Source organism: Solanum stenotomum, unplaced genomic scaffold (genome assembly GCF_019186545.1).
Source record: "Solanum stenotomum isolate F172 unplaced genomic scaffold, ASM1918654v1 scaffold21326, whole genome shotgun sequence".
NCBI classification, from domain to species: Eukaryota; Viridiplantae; Streptophyta; class Magnoliopsida; order Solanales; family Solanaceae; genus Solanum; species Solanum stenotomum.
Window position 1 is genome coordinate 55,393 of NW_026026484.1, and position 17,278 is coordinate 72,670.

Consider the following 17,278-nt stretch of genomic DNA (forward strand, 5'->3'; position numbering starts at 1 on the left):
TCCATACTTAGTACTTAATTGTGCTAACCCCTTTTTTTCCCTTTTTGGACTAAAGTGTAGGGATTTGGAGATGATGACATGTCATGGCTATTTGATAGGTTTCTAAGTGTTGAAGATGAAGACTTGGTGAGTCCTCATATATTCGAGGACAATACCCAATATGTTCTTTTATGTCTTTTTAGTATTGTTTAAGTTGTGTATGGGATTAGTCCCGAATTTTGTACTCTAAAGTATTAGATGGTTTTGAGGCATCATGTATAAAGTCTAGAAAGTTTTTCGCTTGCTGTATTTTTTTTAAAAAAATGTGTTCTTGGTAAAGAAAGTTTTTAATTCCTTATGGTTTTAGTGTCTATGCGATGAATGAACGCTAAGAGGCTTGTATTAGACCTCTTCGAGGTCGAGTACGCCTGTTACGACTAGGGGGTGCTCCCGGGTCGTGACACAAGCTCTATGGAAGGAACTCATTTAACACAAGTACGGTCAGGAAGGTCAATGGTGCTCAGAGGAAGTGACAGAAACATATGGTGTGGGGGTATGGAGGACTATAAGGAACATATGGCAGACTTTCAGAGACAATGTAAGGATAAAGGTTGGCCGAGGAAATAAGGCTTTGTTTTGGAAGGAAGATTGGACTGGTCAAGGATCCTTGGAAAATTTATTTCCTGGGCTGTTTTCCATTTGCTTGAATCCTGATAGCAAAATACAAGAGGCTTGGTCTCCACAAGGATGGAATTTGCTCTTTCCGAGATTACTTAATGATTGGGAAATATAGTGGGTATCCAATATGCTAGCTTTAATAGGAGATTTTTTGGCACAAATCTGGAAACAGATAAATTGCTATGGAGGCATCATACTGATGGTCAATTCTCTATGAACAAAATGTATAAAAGGGATCTAGCCACAACTGCAGGGAATAAATCAGGGCCATGGAGTGCTATATGGAAGAGTGTAGCCCCTACTAAGGTGAAGTGTTTCACTTGGTTGATAACTAATAGAGCTTGACTGACACATGATAAACTTCAAAAGAGGGGAAAAATTATTGCCTCAAGTTTTATCTTTGTAAAGAGGCTCTAGAAACCAACAATCATCTGTTCCTCCACTGCAAAGTAACAACAGAAGTATGAGCTCTATTCACCAATTTAGCTAGCCTAAATTGAATTATGCCAGAACATACATCAGACCTACTAAGTTGTTGGGTCAGAAGGGGAGATAGTAAGAGCCAAAGGAGGTGGTGGAGAACAATACCTGCTTGTATCTGGAGGATCATTTGGAAGGAGAGAAACAAAGAATTTTTGTAAGGAAAGAATGCACTATAGAGAAGATTAAGTGGAAAGTAATTACCACTTTAGGTTTTTGGTGTAAAGAAATGAACATAGAAGAAGAAATTCAACTAGTGGATTTCATAGGAGCTTTGTAAGTAGTCCTGTTTTTTTTTTTTGTTGTTGTTGCTATTTTTATGTAGCTAACACTTTTGGAGGTGGCCAACATAGCCCTTAATGCTGAGGAATGATATAGAATTCTGAAAAAATAAAGTAAATACACTGTGAGAAAGGTAAGCCAAATAACATATAAAACTAAATGTGTTCAAATTTGTAAATTAAAAAAAATCAAATTTAACTAATAAAACTATAAGGTATTATGATAGAGTTTCATAACAATAATTAGTTCTGAAAGACCAGGCCAAATAATGGCACACGTGAGACGTTTCTACTAAAAATAAAACAATCACAATTTGGACAAGGAAAATAATTTGGAGTCAAATCTGGAGTTTTAGGTAGAAGGAAGAGAATCACCTATTTTGGGTCTCATAATCTTTTGTAACATAAGTAATGATGATTTTCAACAACTTTATCTAATTTGAAATATTCTCTATCTTGATTTTCTTTGATTTGTTATTTGTTAGTTATATTATGTTAAGTTAAATGAAGAAAAATAAATGAATCAACCCATATCAAACTAAACTAAAAATCATATTTGTATGTTATAGCTATAGTTTGCATAATTGTGCTCCATAACAAATTTTATGTTTGCTATGACTATTAATCTATAGATTTCGGTATACTTATACATAAGAATCAATTGTATAAGTATATATTTGGAATATGTATACAAATAAGAAACTAACTTTATATATGCTTTTTTTGTTGTGATTTTCAGTCGTATATGTATATGTGTATTATATGTATCAAACATAAATATGTATATGTATATGTATATGTAGCTGTATTTTTGTATACAGATAAATTTGTATACAAATCTCGCTCATGTTTTATACAAACACGAATTATACATTGTATTTTGTATAATTTAGGTTGTATAAAGCGAGAAAGAGATTGGACAGGGGAAGATTTGTATTGTATAATTATAAGTAAATAGGACGAAGAGATATGTATTTGTATTTGTATATACAATTTTCTCTCGTTTTCTACAAACACAAATGCAATTTATAAATTTGTGTTTGTATAAAGTGAGAGAGACAAATGACAAAGTACTTACTACGAATTAGAATTAAATAAAACTGTGATTATAACATATAATTTGAAGTAATAATTTGTTATTTTATATAATTTTTTCCCATTATCTAATAGGTCTAATTTGTTCCCTGAATTAGTTAGATGAGGAAAAGGCCAAAGAAATAATTAAGGGAAAATTGTGCATAATGGCAAACTATTAATTTAAAATAAATAATATAGCTATTGTTTCATTTATTTCCTTTGAGTAACTACAGTTTCACATATCTCGCTACTACTGACGGGTCCCACGATTTGTATAGGTAAATAAAAAAAAACGGAAGTTATTCCTTTTATACAATTCACTTCATCTCCTTCCTCTCTCCCATACCCTTCAATTTCTTCTAAATTATCTCCACAAATTAGTTTGAATTTCAAATCTTCACCACTACGCTCTCAATCACAACTTCAAAAATTTCAGGTACCGCCAAAACCTGTCTAAATCGGTTTTTTTTTTCAATTTTTCAGATCCAAGTTTGAAAATGACCCAATTAGAATGGATGAAATTATCACAAAGTCAAATACAAAAGGCGAATCTAGTTCAACATAGAAGAGGAAAGCAAAAGCAATTGATTCTACCAGTGATCAGTCAAAATCATCTGAAGACATTGTCGCTGGCTTAGTGGACCAGATGGATCTGAAGAAGTTAATGTATATGTATAAACAATACTTATTTTGTTCTATTTTATGATTGTATAATAAGCCCTTTTGTATATATGTAGTAATACTTTCTCAGATTTATTATGTTTATTTGTTTGTTTTTACAGATTTGTATAATTTTTTGATTATTTGTTATATACACCATTATCATGCATATGAATTTCCTTCATACAATTATTTGTTGTATAAAAATTAATTGTATGGAGTCACCAAAACTTGATCGATGTGATTTACCCAGTTACAATGGAGTCACTACTGATGAAGAAGTCGTAGAAGGAAAGAGATCTTTTTGCGTGAGTTTAGCAATTGTCATCCTTTTTTTGTAATGCTCTACTTCTCAATCCATTTGATTGAAAATCAGATTCCACAAGACTCGAACTTATCGCTTTATTATCAAAGATGATATGGGGGCTATCAGCAGAAATGGATCGAAAGGCTTTCAAATTTCCACCGACGAAAAAGTAAAAACATTGGTCTTGGGTTTTACTATTTTTCTCTTGATTTCTGTTTTTATAGGTCTGAAGCCTCAAACGCAGTGGAATTAAGGTAAAAATTTGACTCTCAATCTTTGAATATATCTTTAAATTACAGAAGCTAAATCTTAAATAACACATCATCTATGAAACAAAATGAAAAATATTTTCATGAACATGTTTATATTTTTAGTTTCATTTAATACCATATCTTAATATTATCATGGCTACTGTTTTATGTTGAGTAGGTGTTCATGATGTTTTTAAAATACTAGTAAGTAAATAGCCCATTTTCTCAATACTATGTTTGTTTCAGGATATCGATCTATCAAATGTTGTTTGTTCATTCAAATTCCTGACATGCCCTTTTATATTTTTAAATAGTAGTAAGGAGTAAATTTCTTTCTTAAATATAATTATCATTCTTTTGAATCCACATGCATTATTTATGACCTTAGTCTGTTCATTATGACCTTAGCTATAATGTTAGTAACACACTTTAATTAAAAGTGTATGAAGTTATGTATCAGTTTTCCAACTTCTTACTTGTTGTGGAAAATTTTAAATATTTCTTAGTTGTACTAGTCATGTAAGTTTTATTTTTAGTTTTAGTTGCCTAAATCCTAGAGTAAATATTCTAAGGAATTTTAGCATGTTTAATTGGTATTGTTCATACTTGTTCCTTTCGATATCATTTCAAATGATAAATGAATTTTCTACCCACTAATCCTTTTCCCTCTTTTCTGGTCTTTGTATGAACGTCAATGAATTTCCTCGGTGCCACCATCCATTAGACCTGGAACACACATTACTCATTTACCCTCAAAACTTTCATATATTAGATTAAAGTTCTAGTATTTGGAGACCCAAGATTATTTATTTATTTATTTTGTATTGACTATTTTATGTTTTGATTTACTTTTGATATTCTAATATTTATTTCACCATTTACGATTATGAACAGTAAGACTAGTGATAAAATAATGACCACCCTTGTCAAATGAAGTTCTAAAATGTAAATGACGCTTTTCAATTGTAAATGACTCCAATTCTTTACCTCTATCTCAAATAACTTTTACTTATTTTGAAAGGTATGAGAAGAAGTAGATTTCAATTTCTAATTTTTTATGTAGTTGGTGATCAATTTTGCCCATTATTTAAACTCAAATTTGTTTCTCATACGTTCATTTTCATAAATACTAAATGATTAATTAGTTATCAAATCCGTCACTATTTTTAGCTTAATGTATTAACTTTAGTTCGGACAGTAAATTATTTTCCATTGATCTTAAAGAATGCCTTACTCCTTTTTTATAAAATTAATTGAATTTTTATCTTAGAATCTCGAATTGGTTAGATAGACTTTTAAAACAGAGTCAATAATCTTTATAAAAAAAATAGATTCAATAGTAGAAAATTTAGATGCTCTAACTCACCTTTGTAATAGTTAGGTGATGGCTTTTTAAATTACGTTATTTATTTTAGGAATCTCATATATGTTGTATTCAAATTTGACCTTGGTTAAATGGGGTAACAATATAGAATTAAATAGTCATTTACTTATATTTATATCTTTCTTTATTGAATTAGATAGGAAGCAAAGCTAAATTAATTAAAATTTTACCCTATATAAGTGGTTACTTACAATTATAACTATCTATTTTAATATTTAGGGTGAAAGGAATAGACGTTCTGAGGTTAATTATGATAGTTGCCGGCTTATATAAGTTGTTACTTAATTATGATATATCTAATAGGGGTAAATAATTTATGAAATTAGATTACATTTCTTGTCATATTTCGGTCATTTCTTGTTGGAGAAAACCGTTGTATGCTTCTATAAATTGAGAATTATTTCCTTGTACAATGATATATTAGGTCCATAATATGGTCCTCATTTAGTCTTCTCCCGATATTTTTTAATCAATAAATCAATTGATCAAATTGATTTATATATAAGTCTCTTTATATATATATATATATATAATTTCTCTTTGTTATCCATCCTTGTTAAAGGTTTCTTTGTTAGTTTTTAATATAATACTTTAAAATTATTTTTATGATATTGTTTTTATAATAGATATGTCATTGTTAAATTGTATTTACCATTCTATTGTTGTAGTAGACAATACATGCGGGAAAATATCAATTAGACTTAGGCCTTTAAAGGAAATATAACAAGTTCTTAAATTAGTTGGTTACTTGTGTCTCCAAACTTAATCTCATTAACATCCTTTCATTAAATTTTTACTATATCAATATTAACATTTATGAGTTTGCTTAGATAATTAGAAACTAGTTGAAAGTATAAATAGGCAAGCTATGATCATTGTGAAAATGTACACTCAACTAATTCATAGAATATTTGAGACATACCTTTTCTTCTGTTGGTCATATTTCACTTTCTAAAATAGTTATCGTTAACATGAATCATTCGTATCATAATTCAGTCTTTCTTTTACTACTTACTATGCTATATTTTGAAGGCATCCATTCACAATATGTTCTTATGCAACATGTGCTCCAATGGCCCCCGACATTTTGTCAGGAAAAAGTATGCAAACCAAACCTTTCAGAAAGGTTTTCAATACATGGCCTCTGGCCAGCGGATAGTTTAGGATCAATGCACTGCCAATGCTCCAATTCATCAACTGAAATAAATAATGTAAATGCTATGGTAAGTGTGTCTCTCAATTGCTGCATGTTTTATTTTTATTTTTGGTTATATACTTCTTATTTAAGGGTTGAGAAATACGTAGTCTTTTAAGTTATAATTTGTTATGATTTGGACAGATGCGACAAAATCCAAATTTAAATAACCAGCTCAAAATTATTTGGCCAAATCTGATAGCTGGGGTTAGTGATGTTCAATTTTGGCAATATGAATGGATTCAACACGGTTATTGTAATCAAAATATAATCCCCGTGATTCAGTACTTTCAAGCGGCCGTAAGAGTCTCCACGATGATGACAAATTTGATTGACTACATGGACGTACCAGGAGGAGTACATCCATCAAACCACACATCATATTCGGAGTCTCACATAAGACAATCTATTTTTAATCTGGTTGGACCCAATATTGATGTCTTTCTGTCGTGTATGATAAATAGCACTGGACACGTGCTTCTCAAAGAATTTTATCTTTGTTTGGATCGAAGTGTGACACATTTCATTACTTGTCCAGGACCAGTTAAAAGTAACCTTTGTGGGGTGAACAATATATTTCTTCCAACTTTTTAGCTTAGTATGTAGTTTGGTATTTGTTCGTGTTCTAAAATAAAAATACAACTATGATATGAATGTTATTACATAACTTTTTTAAAATATAATTATGATGAATTTCGTTGTTGGAAATTTACCTTTCTCTTTTATTATTATGGTCATTTAAATAAGAAAATTGACACAAATACATTAAGAACACCTGTGAAAGAAATAAAAGTTGCAACAACGTGAAAGAGAATCAACAGACTCAATTTTGATGAAGGAGTGTGATCCATTGTCTCTTTAATTTAAATAATACTAAAATAGTTGAAAGAGAATCCATTGCCTCTTTAGTTTCATGCCGAAGCAATTTTGAGTATAGTTTCGTCTTTTTTTCTGTTATTCAAGATCAACAAAGTAGAGAACTTTTCCAGCGACATGTTTTGTAAAATAGTGAAGAAGCTTAAGTTGAAAAAGGAGGAGATAAAATTGAAGATTTTGCTGAAATTAGGGAACGTGATTTTGTAAATATTGTTTCTTTTTTATTAGTAATAAAAGTGGCCTAATTGCCCGTTTGGATTATTATTTTTTTCTAAAAAAGCTTGGGTCAGTCTAAAGCATGTTAATTAGTTGAGTATTATTTGTCCATTTATGGTATATTTTTAATCAGGCTGCTCTTATTTTAGATAAACACTACAAGTAGAAACTCCTCTCCTTAAATTATTATCGACTCAAAAACTAATCTGCTCATTACCCAACATTATTGTAATTCCAAAATAAAATTAATACAAAATTTAGATGCTCTAACTCACCTTTGTAATAGTTAGGTGATGCCTTTTTAAATTACGTTATTTATTTTAGGAATCTCCAATATGCTATATTCAAATTTGACCTCGGTTAAATGGGGTAACAATATAGAATTAAATAGTCATTTACTTATATTTATATCTTTCTTTATTGAATTAGATAGGAAGCAAGGCTAAATTAATTAAAATTTTACCCTATATAAGTGGTTACTTACAATTATAACTATCTATTTTAATATTTAGGGTGAAAGGAATAGACGTTCTGAGGTTAATTATGATAGTTGCCGGCTTATATAAGTTGTTACTTAATTATGATATATCTAATAGGGGTAAATAATTTATGAAATTAGATTACATTTCTTGCCATATTTCGGTCATTTCTTGTTGGAGAAAACCGTTGTATGCTTCTATAAATTGAGAATTATTTCCTTGTACAATNATTAGTAATAAAAGTGGCCTAATTGCCCGTTTGGATTATTTATTTTTTCTAAAAAAGCTTGGGTCAGTCTAAAGCAATGTTAATTAAGTATTATTTGTCCATTTATGGTATACTTTTAATCAGGCTGCTCTTATTTTAGATAAACGCTACAAGTAGAAATTCCTCTCCTTAAATTATTATCGACTCAAAAACTAATCTGCTCATTACCCAACATTATTGTAATTCCAAAATAAAATTAATACAAAATTTAGATGCTCTAACTCACCTTTGTAATAGTTAGGTGATGGCTTTTTAAATTACGTTATTTATTTTCGGAATCTCCAATATGTTGTATTCAAATTTGACCTCGGTTAAATGGGGTAACAATATAGAATTAAATAGTCATTTACTTATATTTATATCTTTCTTTATTGAATTAGATAGGAAGCAAGGCCAAATTAATTAAAATTTTACCCAATTTAAGTGGTTACTTACAATTATAACTCGATCTATTTTAATATTTAGGGTGAAAGGAATAGACGTTCTGAGGTTAATTATGATAGTTGCCGGCTTATATAGGTTGTTACTTAATTATGATATATCTAATAGGAGTACATAATTTATGAAATTAGATTACATTTCTTGCCATATTTCGGTCATTCCTTGTTGGAGAAAACCGTTGTATGCTTCTATAAATTGAGAATTATTTCCTTGTACAATAATATATTAGGTCCATAATATGGTCCTCATTTAGTCTTCTCCCGATATTTTTTATCAATAAATTCCAGATCTAGTCACTTTTGCCTAAGAGTCAATGGCAGAGCTTGATCAAACTGGACATAAAGAAATCTGAAAAGACACCTTTTTTCTTGCCTTTAATTCCATCTCTGTCCGGTGAGATATTATTTAAACCAACTAATGCACAAAATACCAGATTGGAAGAGAGTAGTAAGAAAACCGATCTTCCAGTATGCAAATTCTCAAGTCCTATATCTAATTTCGTTATTGGACAGACTCTATGTATGACACATTTATTGCCTTTTGCAGTTGCACCAGTCACTAATTATATCAAAAGCATGTATAAAACAGTGACTAATGTTTTGAAGAATCTGCCCTGCTTCTCATTCCAGAAAAGAAGAATATATATACATAAGATTGAATCTTCTACTCCTAAAATATTTCCTAAAGATATCTTATTCCTATAATATCTCATAGAATATTACATCTCTCACAAAATTATATACACAATCCAAAGTTACTATATTTACAGATCTTTGCTTAATACCCCCCTCTAGTTGGTGCCTGAAGATTTTGAATGCCCAACTTGCAAAGAAGGTAGTCAAACTGATGTTTTCCTAATGCTTTTTTTAAAAAAAATCAGCGAGCTGCATTTTAGAGGAAACATTTGTTGAATGAATGTTGCCCTTCGTTATCTCGTCTCGGAGAAAATGGCTATCTATTTCTATATAAATGTTAATTCAAAAATTATATATTATAAGTTTTTTTTTATATAGTTTCTCTTTGTTATCATTACTAGATAAGTATTTCTCGTGCTAAGCAGTGCCGGCTCTTGCCTATAAAATTTTAGGCATTGGCCTTAGGCCCCCAATTTTTGGGGGCCTCAAATTTTTATAAATAAAAAATTATGTATTTTAACCCCATTCAAATAGAAGAAATTAAGGAAATATTGTTTTGGATTCTTACATTTTCTTCGTTAACACTCACATTATTTATCCTTTGTAACTCTTTTTGCACTCTATTTCTTCAAATCTTTGATAGTTAGAGTAATACATTCTCAAAAATATAAATCAATAGTCAAAAAGTGTTGAACAAAGTGCATTACAAATTGTTTTTTTTAATTTATTTGTTAATTTTCATATTAAAGTAGGTATACCAAGTTATCAACTTTTTGAATCAAATTCTATGATTCTAACTCTTATCTTTAAAGTTTATCAACTTATTACTTATAAAATTGTGTTAATAATTCATATAATAATTGTTTCAATAAAATGATGTTTTTCAATGTTGAATTGATAAAATCTTACTTAAAACTAATAATTAAAAAAAAAAGTGTTTGAAAATCATTTATATAAAAGATATTAAGTAGTAATTTACGTCTAGAAATTTAGAAAAATAAATAGATATAGATAAAATTTATATAGATTTTAGGCCTCTAATAAAAATTTTGCTTTAGGCCACAAATTATGTTGAGCCGCCCCTGGTGCTAAGCACGGGCCCAACGTGTAATCTTATATTTAAAATTGATTAATATAAGTGAGACAATAACATATAGACGCCATTATATAAAATAAATAAAAACACTATTATCTTGAACATAATATAGTAGTCAAACGTGTTATCTATATATTTTGTAATATAGTAGTCAAACATGTTATCTATATATTTTGTGAATGTCATTCTATTGAATGTTGTTTTTAAAGTGAAATATTTATGTAGTTGAACATTATACATATGAGAGTACTAATTACATTTATATATACTATTTATAAATCAGTTACTAACATATATATGCTTGTGATCAAAATTATCTATTACATTTGAAATGAGGATGAAATATCAATATTTTAATAATTCTAGAGAGTCCAGATTTAATCAATTCAAACAAAAATAACATTTATTTTATCTTTCCATTAAATACCAGCTCAAATATACATAAGAAATGACCAAGTACAATCTCAAATTATTTGAGGTAAATTATATGTCTCATTCATACTAAAGTTTTTTCAATAATTATTGTTTTTAGGAGCAACTTTCGTATTTTAGCGCTTAGTTTTGTTGATTTATTTACATGGATGTGATATAGCTACAAATACTACTATTACAATTCAAATATTAACTCGTAACTAAATTAAATTAATTCAGATTTTACTCTAAAGTAACCAAATTATATTTTCATGAACTTAGTACTCCTCAGAAACGTACAACTCCCATCATAAAAATGAATCAAGATATACAATTTTTCTTATAATTAAATAATTCAATTTGATGAAAAAAAAATAGACAAGAGACTGTTTAAGAAGCAAAGATAACTTGCACCTATACTATCAATACATGTATTTGATTGGACATGTGCATTTGGGCATACCAACAATTTCACTTCTTGAATTAAATAAGGGATAAAACACAAGTACCCCCTAGACTATGACCGAAATCTCAGAGACACACCTTAACTAATCTAAGGTCCTATTACCCCCCTAAACTCATTTTTTGTGTAATTGTATACACCTTTTAGCTTACGTGGCACACTCTGTGACTCCACTTAAGTGATGTGCGTGGGAGATGTTTGGAGGCCATGTAGGTCAAAAAGGTGTACAAAATTACAAAAAAAATAAGTTCAGGGGGTAATAGGACCTTAGTTTAGTTAAGATATGTCTTTGAAATTTCGGTCATAGTCTAGGGAGGTACTAGTGCCTTATCCCATTAAATAATGACAAAAGATATGTCTACAATACACATGAATTCAGTTCCTCCAGATTCTTTGAAAGAAGAGGAGGCCAACAACACACCCCGTGAATGAGAAGGATAAAGTGTAAGCAGACCTTACTACTAACTCGTGGAACAAAAGATTGTGTCATATTTGTGCAAGTGTGAGTCTTCACATCAAAGGGAATCTCCTAAGTCCTGCACAATTATATCTGTTAGTGACTTTAAAATCATGTAAAACATAATACACTGGCCTCATACCAGTTAACTATATCCATAATATAAACTATATCCAAAAATTAGAAAAAGAAGAAGAAAAAATAATTTCAATTACATTACAACAGCTAAGGAATGTCATGTTGAAATTAATCAAAGCTGGGAGTTGCTAAGAAACGTGATCACGCATCTGGTATTTTGGAACAATTTATCTATTTTTTGCCAAACTGCAGATTGAACTTCTTAAAGCTTTCTTGCCTTCTCCTGCAGTTTTGATTGACGTCGGACTGTTTCACCATGAATCTGTCCAGCACAAATTAAAAGAGATGTTAAATGGTATTATTCAAACAGACATCATAGAGAAATTTTAAGCAGGACTATCAGAAATGGAGCCTCAGAACATTCTTTGAACCTAAACTTGATTATCTCTCTCATCAATGTCGAACAGAGAAAATATACTAGAGAGCTTGTGAATGCAGAAATTTACCTTCAAAAACAATCTAATCAGAGCCTGTATATATTCGAAATTGCTTCTGCATGAAATCTCGTGTATAAAGTAATCAAGTAGCAGTTCAATAAAATGCAATTCTTGTCTCTTCTCAGGCTCCTGCTCGTTATCGTCATCTATTATCTGAAGCATTCGCAGCTCCATATCCAATATTGAAGGAGACAAGCTTTTGATATGATTAGTGAATGGTGCAACTGCAAAAGGCAATATATGTGTCATACCTAGAGCCTGTCCAATAACGAAAGTAGATGCACATTAAGAGAAGGAGAGGAGCTTACAATTCTCTTTCTCCGCACATGACTTGAGAATTTGCAAGAATTTGGATACTGGAAGATCCGTTTTCTTACTGCTCTCTTCCAATCTGGTATTTTGTGCATTAGTACCTTCACTTGGTTTAAATAATATCTCACCGGACAGAGATGGAATTGAAGGCAAGAAAAAGGTGTCGGCTCAATAGGTTTGTTGCGGGCTTTTATTATGTCCAGGTTGATCAAGCTCTGCCATTGACTCTTAGGCAAAAGTGAAAGAGTGACTAGATCTGGAATTTAGAAACTGAAGTATCAGAGGACTCCAATGGCTTAAAGATAGTCCTGTTTTTGCTTTTTTCACCATCTTTTTCAGAAGCAGCAGGCGGCATCTTAACACTGACTATTTCTTTTGCTCCAGAGAACATCGCATGATTGACCCACAGATAGACACCATTTTGATCAACATGCGATGTGGCAAAGATATCCATATTAGGCGATAAAGATAATGCAGTGATAGGCAGATCAACTTGTATTACATCTATTTGTCTAGCTAAATTTACATCCCAGATTCTGAGAGTCCCATCCATACTGGATGTCAAAAGCCATTTCCCATCCTCACTAAAGCACATGTCAGTAATACGGTCCCTCAAATTTACGAACCAACCTCTGTGCAATAACATCAAATAGACGGATAACTAAGCCAAAAGACCATTAGAACGGTGGAACACAATCTTAACTAAGGAAGACTCAACCTCCCACTTATATTTTAACTCGCGACATTTGAAGTCCCAAACTTTTACATCGCCATGGTATCCAGCACTTATCATGATGGTGTTTGTCACATCACAAGCTATGCCAATTACTTCCCCATTGTGAGCAGCACTTTCACCTTCTAACGCATCAACATAATTGCCACGGCTGATTCCTGACTGAAGATTAAACCGCTCAATCCAACCGCCGGCCGTCCCTAGTACAGCAAAGTTTCCACAGGCACTAATAGCGCAAGCCTTGACTGGAGTTGGATTTTCAGGGCATGGAGTTAAAATATGCTCGCCAAGAACAAAATTTTGAAGCCTCCATACATAAGCACGCGGGGTGTCCATATGGCATGTAACCACATTGCACCAATCACGTTCCCTAATTTCAGCAACATCGAATGCAATAACAGGCTTCAATTTTATCTCCTCCTTTTTCAACTTAAGCTTCTTCGCTCTTTTAGAAACATGTCGCTGGGAAAGGTCTCTACTTGGTTGATCTTGAACAACAGAAAAGAGACNTTACCCATGCTTAGATAAGTTCAAATATGAAATTTCATCAAAAACGGAGTTAAGATCGACCTTGAAATTCTCAATTTATCAAATTTTAACTTTACCGAGAAAGTCCAAATTGTACGCGGTTAATATGATGAAAATAATCGATGAATCAATAATTTTATGTTAAAATCAGTTTACCCATAACATAAGGACCATAAATATACCTTTTTCATCAAAAAGGGAGTCCAAATTGATAAAACCCCAATTTTTCCCAAGAGGTTTACGGATAGGAAAAAAAACCAGATAAAGAAATTATGAAAAAATATCGAATTGAAGATTGAATACTAACCGTCATATTAATTCAAGAAGAAAACCGTAAGAATCACTCCATTCCGATCTCTAGAACTCCCGATATGCTCAAAATACCAAATGAACACAGTTTGAGATTTTTATAACAGTACATGACTGTTATGCACCAGAAAAACAGCAGTTAATCATTCACTAAAAAGGCCGTAATTTCCTCATACGATAGTGAAATGACCCGATTCTTTTTTGTAAATGTCTTAAATAATGATACGGACCTGCTCGTTCAATCTGAGCTCAATTTCATGCTCGTTTGCCCAGTCAAATATCATTTCTACTCGGTAAATAATTATTTCTTATTTGCGATAAAAGTCCAATCTCGGGTTAGCGAAAATTTGCAGATAAGTCCTATAATTCATGCTCAAAATTTCAGAACCTTCGGAATAATTTTTCGACCTTTAAAACTAATAATTAACCCTTTAGTTGCCACAGTTTGCTGAAATAGTGTCAAAGCATCCAAGAAGCTTAAAAGCTCACCCAAAACTCATTTGGCACTTTCCGAACACAAACCAAATATGCTACTAGCTTGAAAATGACATTCCGGACTCAATGAAATCATCGGAATTTGAATTCGAGGTCTCCTTGACCCGGTATCCGATAAGGCGTCAAGAAACTAACTTTAGGCTCAAAAACTCGAAACGCACTCGGGGCCTCTAAAATTCAACCAAGACTCATTCTAGACTTAGAATCACCCCTGAATCCAATGGTGCCCTCGGAATTCCATTTCGAGCACCGGAACCTCGTTTGTTGACCAAAGTCAACTCTTGATCAAAATTTCACAATTTTTGCAACTTAGGACCTCAAATATTCGTTTTAACTCCAAATTCGACTCCGTAAATTCTCATAGACCCGTTTCGACATTCTAAGACTGCTGGAATCGACGGAAATCCGATTCGAGTCTCGAAACTCCAAATGACTCGAAATAGCACTTTTCACCAAACTTTAACTCTTAAAAACTCAACTTTCCAAAAACTCAACTTTTCATCAATTTTCCTTCAAACCAACTTCGAAAATACAACAATTAGGACTCGGGGCAACTATCGGGAGGGGTAAAACGGTAATTTTATGAAAATTTCCAAAAATGACCTTTAGGGTCATTACATTAACTATATCCATAATATAAACTATATCCAAAAATTTGTAACAGTTAACTTACCTGTGTATATTACCTAAATATGTGGATTATTGGAGTGTTAAAAGTACTCTTCTATTTTAACACCTATATATATATATCTACACCTATAGATATTATTAGGCAAGAACTTCAAAAATCAATCCAACACTCACCAGAGTAAGCCTGGATCTTGGAGAATGTAAGAGAGCCATATGACATGACTGCAGAAGTACATAAAACAAAATATAGATATTTTATGCTAATCTGACCATCAAATAATTATTCTTAATCATTGTCACTGAATCAGAGAGAAAAGGGTTCAATTTTTTCTGAATAAACTACCTTTGTCTATACTTTTTAATGACTGGCAAACTGAGGTCGAAAAGACTATCAACTTATTTCTTTTTAATTAATATAGTCATCTATTCTTAGCAACAACTTGATATAATGATATCCTTAAGGTTTAAAACTGTGGCTAGCTAGCTATCTAAGAATTTCTCCTTGAACTTGTAATGAATTTGTGATATGGCTTTCTAGATTCATGAAATAAAAAGAAACTTCAACTACATCTAAGAAATTGTAGTCCCTTACGGTTGAGAAAGGTGTGTTGATAAATCCTGGAACTCACATTTCATTCTATCCAAAGTAGGCCCCTTTATCTGTGCGAAGATGCCGCTTGGTCCCACATATTTCACACACAATATTTACGTTGGTCTCTATGTGGACACTCAAACAACTGTCGCAATGAATGTTTCGTCAAGTAATCCGTTCCATAGTAACTGGATTGAAATTCATTTACATGAAATACAAATGACCTTTGTTTATGCAAAATATCAAGAGTAAAATATTTTAAGCACGTTCTAATTTATGGAGGTCCTAGAGCAAAGTGCTTGTATGCTAATTAACAAAAAGGAAAGTTCTTTTTGTTAAATCAAAGAGTGGTGTGTGAGCAACCTTACCCCTACTTGTGAAGGTAGAGAGTTGTTTTTCGATAGACTCTCATCACTATTTTTGGATATACTTCTGAAAAAACATGGTAACATAAATTTTCAACAACAACAATTGCTAGATACAATAGAATTGACTGAGCAAAAGAACAATCAAGTTCATTTAGTTTCTCTTATAAGCATAAAGCTTATACATATTACAACATAAAAGAAACTTGATTCTCTATTCAATGTACTTAAACAACATGCCCAGTGATTCACTATACTCAAAATAGAACATAAAAGTGGTTTAAAATATACAATACATATACAACTTTAAAGATAAAATATAGGCAAGACAAACAATAATTACCTTTATTTTCATTATTGCTTCACATACAAGATATGAAAGATTTTTCACACTTATATTGGAACATAAATTTGGAAGAGATGTTGGAGGCAGGAGTTCATTTTGGTCATGGTACTAGGAAATGGAATCCTAAAATGGCTTTTCCTGATAGCGGGTCACATGTATAGGACCAACTGGGGTATTGGTCATGGACTTTAAGATATGTTAGAAGTCCATAAAGGTCCATTTACAGGTCAGGGCCGGTTGTGGGTGAGGAGGGATTCGAACCCCCGACACCGTGGTTCGTAGCCACGTGCTCTAATCCTCTGAGCTACAGGCCCCACCCCGACTCCACTGGATCTGTTCCGGGGAGTACCCTAAAAAAAAGCCACCCCAAGATGAGTGCTCTCCCATTCCGACTTCCCCAAAGCTTCCGGTAGCACAACCGAGACAGCGACGGGTCCTCTGCCCCTGTGGGGATGGAGCGACAGAAGTTTTTTTGAGAATTCAAGAGAAGGTCACGGCGAGTAAATTGCACTGCTAGAGTACTGTTGCTTCATAATATTAGTCTTTTCCATGTTGTTTTGTGTACCCGTATTTTTGCAATTTCATATACTTGACATAGGCTTTGACCCAACCACATTTATTTAAATCTTCAGATTTCTTTAACTTCTCAATTTCTGTTAAGTCACAAATATAGCAACAAACATACATCTACTAATTGAATCAAAACCTACTAATGGTCTTGGCCCACTCGCTCTCCACCAGTTCCCTTTTTGTAGTACT

The 17,278-nt window shown here is 31.9% G+C and overlaps 1 non-coding gene and 1 pseudogene across 1 annotated transcript; both read right to left on the bottom strand.

Moving 5' to 3' along the window:
• Nucleotides 1-11,869: 11,869 nt before the first annotated feature.
• Nucleotides 11,870-13,755, bottom strand: LOC125850980 (uncharacterized; annotated as a pseudogene).
• A 3,004-nt stretch (nt 13,756-16,759) lies between these two features.
• TRNAR-ACG (transfer RNA arginine (anticodon ACG)) lies at nt 16,760-16,838 on the bottom strand. Its single transcript has one exon. It is a non-coding gene; the product is annotated as a tRNA-Arg (tRNA).
• Nucleotides 16,839-17,278: the final 440 nt, after the last annotated feature.